Source organism: Vanessa tameamea, chromosome 17 (assembly GCF_037043105.1).
Source record: "Vanessa tameamea isolate UH-Manoa-2023 chromosome 17, ilVanTame1 primary haplotype, whole genome shotgun sequence".
Taxonomy (NCBI): domain Eukaryota; kingdom Metazoa; phylum Arthropoda; class Insecta; order Lepidoptera; family Nymphalidae; genus Vanessa; species Vanessa tameamea.
In genome coordinates this window covers 9,484,701-9,497,871 of record NC_087325.1, presented here as the reverse complement: position 1 = coordinate 9,497,871, position 13,171 = coordinate 9,484,701, and the positions used below count along the sequence as shown (strand labels likewise).

Here is a 13,171-nt window from a genome sequence, read left to right as displayed (position 1 = left end):
AAAACCAATAACTGATACTCTCTCAAGGGGATGAATGATCGATGTAGATGAATTAAATATAAAATTCGACAATTATATTAGCGGGATATTTCACGAAGCGAATTTATAAATTTTGGCGTTCGACATAAATAAGATTATGTCATTATAAAGTATATTCTAATAAATGTAATTCTATGTGACAAAAAATCGCAATTAAAGTTCCATAGAAAAGTTTTCTAGTCACTAAGTCAAATCGTAGATTAGTTTGTTTGATATCCAGACAAGAAATCAATCAAAAAGCAACTCTTGCTAAGTGAAAACGAAATTAAATAATATCTTATTTTTATTTATTTATTTATTTATTTATGTACCAACAAATATATAGACAATTACATAGACAAAAGACGTGTACAAAGGATAACTTATCTCTAACAAGAGATCTCTTCCAGAAACCCTGATTCTGTTGGAGATTATTTGTAAATTATAATTATGGTGTAGGTACAATATCAAGTATCATTTTATAAGAAATACATAGACTTTTAACTATAATTAATTATATACTAAATACAAATAATACATAAATTAATACATATTTGTAATATACATACATACAACTACATACATATAAAATACATATATATATATTATTTTTGTCCTAAGGCGGTAGGCAGTAGTACCACCACGCTGCTCCAATGCTGGATGCACACGTGGCAGGTTTTAATCCGACACACGCCGACTTTACCACGATGTTTCCACATTAGTTTATAAGACTAGCGCGTTACGACATACAGACCGATACAAAAAAATCTATTTATAATGAATATATATTGATCTGTCGTATATATGTTTGTATAACTTCAGAACGACAGTCACAGAATATATTTGCTTTGTCTAGACGGTAATTCACAGTTGGGCTGTTATAGTCAAGCTATTAACAAATTCTATATTAATGGACTTAAATAAGTCATATTTACATTACATGTTGGGGCAGTGCCAACAAGAAATACACAATATCTGGATATTTTGACGACCTCCGTGGTCGAGTAGAGTGTACACCGGTTTTCATGGGTACGCCACTCCGAGGTCCCGGGTTCGATTCCCGGCCGAGTCGATATAGAAAAAGTTAATTAGTTTTCTATGTTGTCTTGGGTCTGGGTGTTTGTGGTAACGTCGTTACGTCTGATTTTCCATAACACAAGTGCTTTAGGTACTTACAAATCTTGTCTAACGGCCTGATCAGGGTTTCGAATATCAAATAAAATCAATTTTATTCAAGTTAACTTCACAAAGAAGCGTTTTTGAATCGTCAATATTTAAATACTATCACCGTTTCGGAAAGCAGCCTCCAGCGAGAGGAAACGGCAAGAAACTCGCATAGTTGCTCTTTTCAAATAAACAGATTTACAATGCTGTTTTTTACAATAATTAGTGTCCTGTGATGGAACCCGAGCCTAGATCCAGGCGTTTTTTTTTTCTAAGAATAGTATGCAAAAGCGATGCCGTAGAGCAAGCCGAAGAGAGTACCGCTGGTTTTTTAGTTGGTATTCCGGTGTAAGGGACGTCCTAGGCAAGTCTCACATACCCCAACTTCTCGTAGGGTAAAGGCGTAATGCGTTTCTCCAGCTAGATAAAAAAAGGTGTTTGGTGAACAATCTCAATAATAATAATTATTATATATTTTTTTTGTTTTTGTCCATCTTCTAAGAAAATCGCCTACGTTACATACGTATGTGTATTTCTTATTAAAAACAATTTTAATCCTAGACAAAGAGGCAGTCAACAATAACACAACATTGTGCCCATTTTTTTCGAATATTTAAGGTAATTACATATATTTATGATTAAAACGTTTTGACTATAAAATTATACTTCTCAGTCGTATAGTTATCCTTGCATAGAGACGCAGCTTAATGCACATATAATATATACCTATATTTGTCATTTATGACATTATCAATATCAAAATTCTTTTAAGCGTTTTGGAATCGTAATTTTATAAAATTGTAAAACCATCAGAGGCTCGGAATAAAGAATCTACGGAGAAGAACCGGCAAGTATCTTACTCTTTTAAACCAATAAGATTATATAACTATGTTAATTAAATACAGTTACATTTATAATTCGTGCATAGAAATCCACATTATTCTAACTTCTGGCTTTTTCACGTTTAACTTTTTGTATTATATGATGGCACAAGCCACAACCTAATCAAGTCAACCCTAAATCACAAAAGAAACACCAGCAGACAAATTGCAGTTAACCCGTGCGGGTCATTACTCATTACGCCTGCAGCGCCTCGGTCAAAGAGACCAGCCCTTCGATGTTTGCCCTAATCAAACTCACACAACAATATGGCACATGTTTGAGTACGATAACCGCATCGCAACTGTTCCATTTTTAAAAAGAGATTTTTTTTTAATTATAAATATTGTAAAATTTTAAGCTATGGACAACTAATGGGCATGTTAACCCTAAAATGTTTACTTTGTATTTTTTGCTTTACATAACAGTTTTCTACAAAACATTCACCTATTCATATAATAATTCTGGTTTTTTCCTCAGCAGCATATAACAGACGTAGTCTCAAATAATTTTCGTTAAGTAACATTAATTTGAACAATATTTCAATCAATATTAAATATGAGTCCACTAATGTAGGAACGTAATGCCTAAAAACCTAAGAATCTTACATATACCCAATATGTTTCAAAAAAACTGTCGATAAATTATATATGAATATTTTGCTGTTTAATCGTTAAAATTTCGCTAATGAAGTAACGACTAAAATGCAAATCTTTACATTCCCACGTCTCACTAGGCAGTCACGCCAAATTGTCGTTTGTGTCAAATGCATAAAACTATAAAGCCAGTAAAAGATTTTATTATCTGTTCAAGCCACCCGTGAATATTTGCGTTACGCTCGTTTAGCAAGTCGCTCGGTTTCCGAACGGGTAGCCATCACGGCGCCAGGAATAATGTTACGCACTTACACGTCACGCCCCAGGCTCCGCACATGGCGCGTTGGCAATTTTGTAAATTACACGCGTGTTTAAATTTCGAACCGCATTATTTGAGCCTATTTGAATTTGGAACCGCCGTTCGGTAATCGGACTAGGATTAGTGACAAGATTATTTACAATAATAGAGTGCGAGGGGACGGAAAATTGGGACCGTAATCCTCGTAATGCGGACAGAAATGAAAATTGTTATGTTCGTAATGTCAAATGACATTATGGAAGTATATTTCGGGGTGTTAGCGATAATTTGATAATATTAAGAGAAAAATTACATAAAATGCAAATAATTCAGGAAGCGTATCGATTCTAATATTCCAATATCTACCAACCAATGGCCGTTAAATATTATGTTACTTATTATTTTACGTCCAATAGACGTTAACCATTTTATATTTAACTCTTAAATGATATGATTTTTGATGTAATACAATATCAGAATAATATCAAGTACATGCATTCAAATTTTCATTTAAAATAAAAATAAAAACCCCACAGGTTTACGCTTACATATTTTTTAAATGCCTTTGTAAGTACTAAGTAAGTACTTAAAACATGTAAAAATTAAACTACTATAAATATAATTGTACCCGAAAGATTGAAGACAAAATAATAACAACAGTTGGCAGACTAAATAAGCGAGAGCCGCCGTATGTATGTACATTGATGCAATTCGCCACAAAGGGGTTGCAGCGTAAAAACTAGCTAACAAGCGGAGCGGTGCGCCCGCGGCGCTCTGACGCACTGTGCCCATTGGACAAAAAAGTCTATTGCATTTGAAAAAAGAACGAATTATTTCATTAAGAAATCTGTTCTACCAAATGCTGTAAGTTCAATCTTAAAATATGTGCAGTCATCTTTTTTTGGCATGAAAACAGGTTGTCAGGAAGTTACTCGATTGGACTTCAAGACCGTCTGGATAAGTACCATCCACTTCTCATATATTCTACCGTCAAACAGCAATATTTAATATTGTTGTGTTCCTGTTTGAAGTTGACAGAGTAGTTAGACTGCTACAGGCACAAGGAATATGCCATCTTAGTTTCCAAGGTTGGTAGTGCATTGACAAAGTAAGAAATTGTTAATATTTCTGACAGAACCAATGTCTATGAGCGGTGGTGATCACTTATCGTCAGGTCAGGTCAGGTCAGATCAGGTCAGGTCAAAAAATTTGGTTAGTTTCAGACGATGTCATTGTTTTTTAACAAAACCATGTTAATATATTAGATAAATTCTATTAAATTTACTTCATATTTAATATTTCTATAAATATGTTTTAGAAAGTTAGTAAAGACATTCATATAACAAAAAAAGAATATATATATATATATTATTTAATGAGCAACCTAATAGTCACCATCCCCCATAGACATTCAATTTTCATCGTGAATGTCAGCTAATCAGAAGAATGAAGATACGATCTATTAAACGTGCAACTCAAATGTGACAATGGAAACGCGTTCTAATTCACAATTTGCCGTTCGCGGGGAAAGCGTCTAAATTCCACCGTGCGCCGCAAATGAATCCGTTAGGAAAAGAAATTTGTGTTTCGTATCTAATGATATTTTCATGTTGATTTTAGCTTACGCTTTAAGTTTTTTTTTTTTATTTTTATTTTTATTTAAGCTGTTTTTAATTTTATACAATTTCGAAAAGGTTTTATTTTAAAGAAATTTTATGAACCTACGCATATTTATTTTGAAATCGACTTTTTTTTTATATTTTATAAACAAACATATAATTCATTTTCACTTTTCAGGTTTATATGGAAGACAACATCACCTTCCGATAAAAATATAGTACGCCGAGTAGAGTTTTTATTTTACTACGTAATATGGTATTCTACTTAGACTATAGATAAATATGAATAAAGGATATTAATTATACTTAAATCATCATTCAAAAATCAAAGCGAGCAAGATCGCTTTGGCATGATCTTAAAAGAAAAACATAATTAATAATTCAGAACCGCGTTACCATACACTATCAATTCCGTTTACATAATCTAGGGATGACGAACGCTACGACATCAGAGGGCCGACGTGGAAAAATATCGCCCTAAGCGAATAACCCTTCGCGAGGGAGCGAACGTTTCCGATTGGCCGCCTCCCAGGAAGGATATGACCTATAGTTTTTCTTCTTAAGAACTTCCTCCGGCCATTGTGAGCGTGATTTATACGGGTGAGGGGGTGAGGGGGTAGATTGATGATTGCCAGTATCCGGGGCCTCGCAATCACATCTGCTCTGAGAGCAATTTCCCAGTATATTCGTTTACTTGGGGCATTTAGGGGGCAAGTCTTCCGTGGAGTGCCTTTATGGAGGTTAACATTTGAAATAAATGTTTTAACGTTTTATTGCTGTTTTTCATGTAGTTAATTGTTTGTTGTTGCGTGATTTTAAATGTTCGTCGATAAAAAAAACGTGATATATTAAACTTTATATATATCTAATTATTGTATTGATCGTTACTAATAATATTTATAACAAAACTCGCTCGTTTTATTATTGAAAATAAATCTACGTGTCTATTTTCTATAATGGTATTATAAATGCGTAATTAAATTTATTTATTTATGTTTAACTTCGATTGTTATCTCAACGACTCAACTGCTGAACCAATTATGATGATATTTCACATTTTAAAATTCCCTACGATAATGACATAGCCCCTTTTAGCTATAAGAGGAGTAAAAACAGATGAACAACTTTACATTGAATCGACGCGATATCATTGCTAAATAATCTACAATATTAATTATGGATTAAAAATTTGATTTGATTGAAAAATGGCGTTTTAAATGCCAGCGTAGTTGTTATCTGAACTTTGGATTGAAATTAAAGTGGCTATAAGTAGTTTTGTATTAACAATGAAGATATATTAATCAAAAAACATTTTTTTTGTGCTTAATATAGCAGAGCGATTAGAAAATCGCATGGAATATTTTAGGTGTGTTTATCTATTCCTTCTTCTTAATCAGAATAATCGTATCAATTGTTAATATAATCTATCTATCTATCTTAAAACATAGCTAGGACTTAACATTCGTTTACTTGAAATAAGTTGCAAGATACATTGGAATATGATTAAATTCATGTTAAAGTACAGTCTGTTATAAGCGTAGTACTATCAATATCCCACAGCTGGGCCACATCTTCTTTAGAGGTTTTAGATCTTATTCCACGCTGTTCCAATGCGCGTTGGTAGATTTTTAATGGACGCATGGAGATTTCTCCACGATGTTATCCTTAACCGCCGAGGACGAGATGAGTTACATACACAAATATGTATACAGCAATCTTCGTCTAAGATTAACATGTTTTAATCACTTCTTTGGCTAGTTTTCTTATATCATACATTTTCTATTACAAAGTGTTTCTAGTTCTGGATTCAACGACGTCTATTATATAAATTCTGCCTAAAGTAATATTGTTTACTGTGAACATATTTTAATTAAAAAAATATATAGATATACATAAACACGTACATTTATAAATAAGGAATAATTCATAATACAATTTATATTAATGATAAAACGCGCGGCCTTAGTATTTCTTGATTTCTAAGCAGGATAGGATACTGTATAATTGAAATAGTGAAAAAGAATGACTACCGAGTTTCTTGCTGGTTACTCACGGTAAAGCTACTTTACGAATAGGTAGCGTTACAGATACTTCAACACGGCAACATAACGATACAAAGGTGCTTTTATGATCCTACTTGAATAAATTCAAAATCAATATTAATCATCTTGATTTTGAATCTACTAAGGAAACATTACTATAATTAGATACGAAATAAATAAGATATTGCTAAACGATACCTCTCAAGAAATTACTTGTTCAATTACGAAACATTTATTATTGAAAATGTTTTCAAAAAACGTAAATTCTTACGCAAGCCAACGATATTATCGCTATTGTCAAAATTCAAAAGTTGTTATTTTTAATTTACTTCGAGGGCTGTTTGGAGTATTTGTCAATGTTTCCCCGCCCCTGGATGTTACATCTAATCACTGTGAAAGGGTTCAGACCAACGCTATTAAAAACTCGGTAAGAATTCTTTTGGAGGGTAACTTGAAGTGCAACGCACAATGAAGCTTATTTGATATTAAAGAATTATTTAAAAAGTCGCTATTCGCTTTATTGTAGTAGGTTATTGTGTAGATCAGTTTGGATGTGTTGTTTGTGTGTGTTGTCTGGGTCTGGGTGGTACGAATTTAAATCTATAAAACTGTTTTAGTTTTAACAGACAAGCAAGTAGAATCATGCATTGAGAGCATTAATAAGCTACAACATTACTAATATTTTTATTTTATAACAATTATTCATTTTTCTAACGATTATAACGTACATCACTTTAGTTATGTAATATAACAGTAGTCTATATCGTTTAATATTATTAAGAATATTATTTTATTCGTTACATTTCTAAGCTTTGGAGACAAATTTGACCGTAAAATTTTACTCTTAGCGCTCAAAGTAATCACAAAGAACAATCGATATTTTTAATATATTTCAATAATCGATTAAACCGAATTTAATTTTGAAAATCGAATGGTAGCCGTAATTTATCGTCTCTGTGTACATTGCGCTTATCTCGTTTTTCCTATAACTTTTTCTAGTCCGCTAATGGCGTGCAGAACGGCCGTCAATTCACCACAAATCCGCTCCGTCGTGAATTAAAAACTCGCATTATGATTTTTTATTTATTTAATAATGTTTAAATCAAGGAATTTTTTGCTACTTTTAAGTTAATGAGTTTCGATCGAAATTTTAGGATATTTAATTAAACATAAATCGATTGTTATGTAGATTTAACTGACGAGAAGTTATGAGATATTAAATATTATAATACTATATAAATCAACGTTCAATAGGGTCTATATACAAATTTTAGATTGAAAGTAGAATAGTCGAAATTCTTGCAGATTCTCATCATTCACATGAAGGTTTCCTCAGGATGTTTTCCTTTACCGCCTAGAGCGTGATTAATTATAAATACAAATTAAGTACCTACATGAATTCTGTGATGCTTGATCTGTGTTTAAACTCTGATTAACCGGTTAAGATTCACGTCTTGTAACCACTGGGCCATCACGGCTCTAACCTTGTTCTATATAGCTAATATAAATTATATGTCCGTAAGTAAATAGTTGAAATAAAAAAATCATTTTCAGTTTTAGTTACCAGCCTAGCAAAATTTAGTTCAGTACAATTCTAACACAAACAAATACATCGCATCCCAAAGCCCCGCACCTTCATTAATCCCATAAACAATTAGAGCAACAATAAAAACAGCTAAATGCTCTCACACAGCATTAGAAATAGTCAGCGCGTGCCACCGACAAATGGTACTAAATTTATTAGCTGGGCGTGAACCGCCCGCCTAATGGCCGCTGAGTGCACTAATACAGGGTTATACTGACCACTTGGCCGGAGGGAGTTTTTTTTTTACTTCTGTGACTTGTACTGATAAACTTCTAGACGATTCGAAATATAAATTTAATATAATTTATTTTAGTTGGATTTTGCAAATTAATTATTATGCTACTTAAGATAGGAGCCTTGTGATAGACGACTAAGTTAAGTAGTTTTAATCGATTGTATTCAATGTTACGGCACCAGCGATTCGTAATGTAGATTCTACTGAGATGAACCAAGACTATCGGTTAATTTTACTCGGGGTCGGCGCAGCATGTCTTCTTCTTCCATACTTCTCTGTCGGACGTCATCACACAAGTAACATTCTTTCTAACCATATCGTCTTTCACACAATCCATCCACCGTTTATGCTCCTAAAATATCGCTAATGAGGATTTTTCTTCATTATGAATTTACATACGATTGCGAGACGAGCCGAGATGGCCCAGTGGTTAGAACGCGTGCATCTTAACCGATAATTTCGGTTTCAAACCCAGGCAGGCACCACTGAATTTACATGTGCTTAATTTGTTTATAATTCATCTCGTGCTCGGCGGTGAAGGAAAACATGGTGAGGAAACCTGCATGTGTCTAATTTCAACGAAATTCTGCCACATGTGTATTCCACCAACCCGCATTGGAGCAGCGTGGTGGAATATGCTCCATACCTTCTCTTCAACGGGAGAGGAGGCCTTAGCCCAGCAGTGGGAAATTTACAGGCTGATTATGATTATGTATGAATTTACATATATCCCTCGAATTTAAACATTATAAACGAACAACAGCCCGACATATTTCCCTGTGCCACGACCACGTGACGGCTACAGGTGGGTATAACTGCACGGTATCGTTTGCATTACATAATGACATTTGTAATCCGGAATCAATGACGTGAGCCGTATTAACAATTCATACGCAAATACGCATAATATTACATTAGCGGTCATGTTTATTAGTTAGCCATTACAACTTAATCCTGCTCATTAGAAAATCAGTCAATACGTGCAACTAATTATGCATCTGACTTCGCTCTCGGCTTGTATAGAGTTTATTTACGATCCACTGTTTCGTCTCACAAAAAAAAAAAATTGTGTTATTTAGTATTTAGTGTCGAAACATCGCCGTGTCAGCCCGAAAGGGTCTAAAAATTGTCAACGTTTATTCTCCTTCGCTTTAGAAACCGACCTCCGTGGTCGAGTAGTGTGTACACCGGTTTTCATGGGTACGCCACTCCGGGTTCGATTCTCGGCCGAGTTGATGTAGAAAAAGTTCATTCGTTTTCTAAGTCGTCTTGGGTCTGGGTGTTTGTGGTACCGTTGTTGCTTCTGATTTTTAAAAACACCAGTGCTTTAAGAGTAATGTACGTGATGTTGTCCAAAAAAAAAAAGCACGTAACTTCAATTATCCTACGCCTGAACACTTTTGCGGTTGCTTTAGATTGCATGGAACGCATAAACTTGTGCACTACTCTGTTAAGAATGTTTGCATGGTCGAAACCGACCAGAAGAACATCACCATTTACGATCCAAGAGTTTTCATTTACAAGATACAAGTTTAATTACTGATGAAAACTATCATTTACTTTTATACACGTAATATTTTTTGAAATATTGTTCGATTATGATCATCTTAATGAATTTCCGTTTTATAAATTCATTATGAATCGATGGAATTTAATTTCAATAACATTCTGTCATCACAGATCCATCTGATTTCTCATCAGAAATACATATATTGGTTTGGCCTAATAAACTATCATATATATATATTTGCTATGTAAAATTCATTGCTTTTATCCTAGTCATCCCCACTCTATACTTAATTAAAGGGGAAATAAGAATATCAGTTACTTCTAGAATACAAACGTTGCTAGTAAGCACCATTATTTTAAAATCATAGTATAAAATGATACTGTATGGTTGCCGGTACAAAATTATACTCTAGTCTCGTCAAAACGTGAAATATTTTTGTGAATACTACTATACAAAAACAAGATCGCGTCCGCCTAAAGTCATGGCGTCAAAAGATCGCGCGTAATTTCAACCAATCATTAATGATCAAACTTGTGTCGTTAGACGTAGTACCATAATTGTGCCCTCGTCATCAAGACTTGACTGTAAGGTAAATATTTTTTACAGCCTCATGTCTATGGGCGGTGGTGACCACTTACCATCAGGTGGCCCATTTACCCGTTCGCCTACCTATATCATAAAAAAAAAAACTAATAACCACACTTCAATGGGCCACCTCGAATGGATACACATGAGTTGGCCTATATAGTTATAATTTAAAAAAAAGTACTTACAAGACAACACAGCTGGACGATACTACAATATAGAAGGTTCATTTATAGTGATATTTCTTACAACAATAGTTAGCAATCAGTTTGTATACAATACAATTATTAAAAATATATTAAAATTCGAAATTAGAACGAGACTAAGTCAAATGCCATCCCTCGACATTATATTTCATAATTCAAATAAATAAAATTATTTACTTTGTAACAAAGGAAGGATACCTTACTAATAAAGTATTATAGTCATTTAAATACAATTGAAGTTCCTACAATACAGATAAAATTAAAATTAATAATGTATTTATTGCACGTTCTCAAATTTAAACCATTCAATCCTTTAACGAGTCGTGTGAATGGAGACAGAAGCGTGTCTTCTTTCATTACGTTGCTGGTTTACGTTTGAAAGAGTTAAACGAAAGCAATGAAACGTTAGCGACTGCGAATGTGGAAATGAGTGAGTGGGAATGAGATGGGTTAATTATTTCTTTTTGTGCGAGCCCTCAGTGGGAGATAGCTGTGATTACCTCGCGACCTCCGTGACAAAGATCAGGGGCTGAGATGTGAGGTGTCCATCTGTTGGAGCGATTTATATTGGTCTTAACCGAATTGATCCGGTTTTAACTAGTTCTTCAAATTTACTTAGTAGTTCATTTAATTGTCAATATACAAGATGTGTAAATAAATAATATATATTAGTAATAAAATTCATATAATGAAATATGCAACATTAATACTCCAAAAATTTAACCAATTAATATAAAATTTGATTGTCCTAAAATAAATTATAAGATTTTAACTATAATTACATATCCGTCGATGGTTAGATTACTTTGGACTACATCTACAAGCAAATATGTCTAAATGAAATTTATTTAAATCTTATAATCTAAATATAATACTTGTAACGATGATAAAGACATTTTAATAAAAACACTCTCTGTATTTTAAGAAAGGAATCCTTGTATATCACATTTTAAAACAAAGGCAGGTACATCGGTTAATTTTTCTTAAATCATCAATAATTTATAATTAAACTGAAATACTTTTGACGTATTAACAAAAAGGGAACGCACTACCGGCAATATGAATTCGCTTTTAATTCTGTATTCGCTTTTGTTGCTTCACTATAATGACCCTCGTACACATCGTTTTGTTTTACAATCTAATCATTGTATGTGTTGACTGACGTTTCCAAATGATTCGCGTCAGGTCATGATTGTAATTGACACCTGACGATTAACTTCTGACACTTTTTTTTTTTAATTTCCTTCCAATAACATTATTGGATAATCATAATACAACCTAATATTTTGACAAAGATAATTAAATAGATAGAAAAAAAAGGTTTATCGTAATAAGTTTTTATTCTTTGACAAGACGCCTGAATGAGCTTTCAGGCTCGTACAATGAGATGCGATTCAGCAAACACAGTTTTAATTAGCGACATTCGTAGACTTGTGTGCACTGACACTGGAAATTTTGTGAACACCCTGTACTTAGTGCTTTAATTATTAATATTTGTATACGTAGCTACGTAAATAATTTATAATTTGTACTTCAATGAAACTTATTTTAATGCCGTGCTAAAGTTCGATGACTTTGATTGATATTTCTTTTCAAAGTACAGTGCTTGTTTCCACTGCTGGGCCCAGGTCACCTTGGTTTATTTTTTATAAAGGTTTATAAAGGGTTTGTAAAGATAAACCCCAAGATCTCACTAACCAAATTAAGACATTGGTTAAAAGACCGAACCAAAATGTTATTTTATTTTATAAGAAATTATCGCTACTGGATTTCGTTTACACGAAAACATTATAAAACACAACGTTGAACACAAGATAAAAAATATTAAAAAAAAAAAAAACAATTGATTTGATTGCAATTTGTCTGATGGCCTGAACATCGAAAGAAACGATTGAATGATTACCGCAATATCGATATTAATTATATTTTTTCGTAATTAGACATTCATTATAAGAATTCACCTTTGTTAGTACAAATACAATCCTATTGTCTTAGTATTAGCATGAGTAATATAAAAATATTTTCAATATAGTTTCTAAAACCAACATCGAAATAAACTTTTATTAAGGCTTTTAACAAGCACTTTAACCACCTTACCGGTTAAAGAATATTGATTCTACCGAGAAGAACCGGCAAGATACTTATTAGTTACTCTTTTTCAACATTTGATATACAAAGTTATGTATTTCAAATGTTATTAATATAATTAAATTGAATAATATATCTTCCTTAGAGTCAACGAGTATTACTCCTCGCACTTCTATCATCTATGTATTTCAAATGTTGATAAACACGTTTTACAACCATACAGCGCCATCTGTTAGATTATAGAGTAAAACGCACGTAACTGACGTTTTAACAATACATATCCCTAAGCAATTATTTAATCGTTAGAATACCTATGTAGTTCTATATGACATTCTGAATAGCATTC

At 32.9% G+C, this 13,171-nt stretch overlaps 1 protein-coding gene across 1 annotated transcript in view; it reads right to left on the bottom strand.

Annotated features, from left to right (window-relative positions):
• The window catches only part of LOC113400449 (chromosome transmission fidelity protein 18 homolog), a 35,778-nt gene that overhangs the window by 12,278 nt on the left and 10,329 nt on the right, over positions 1–13,171 (bottom strand). The window lies entirely within an intron of this gene.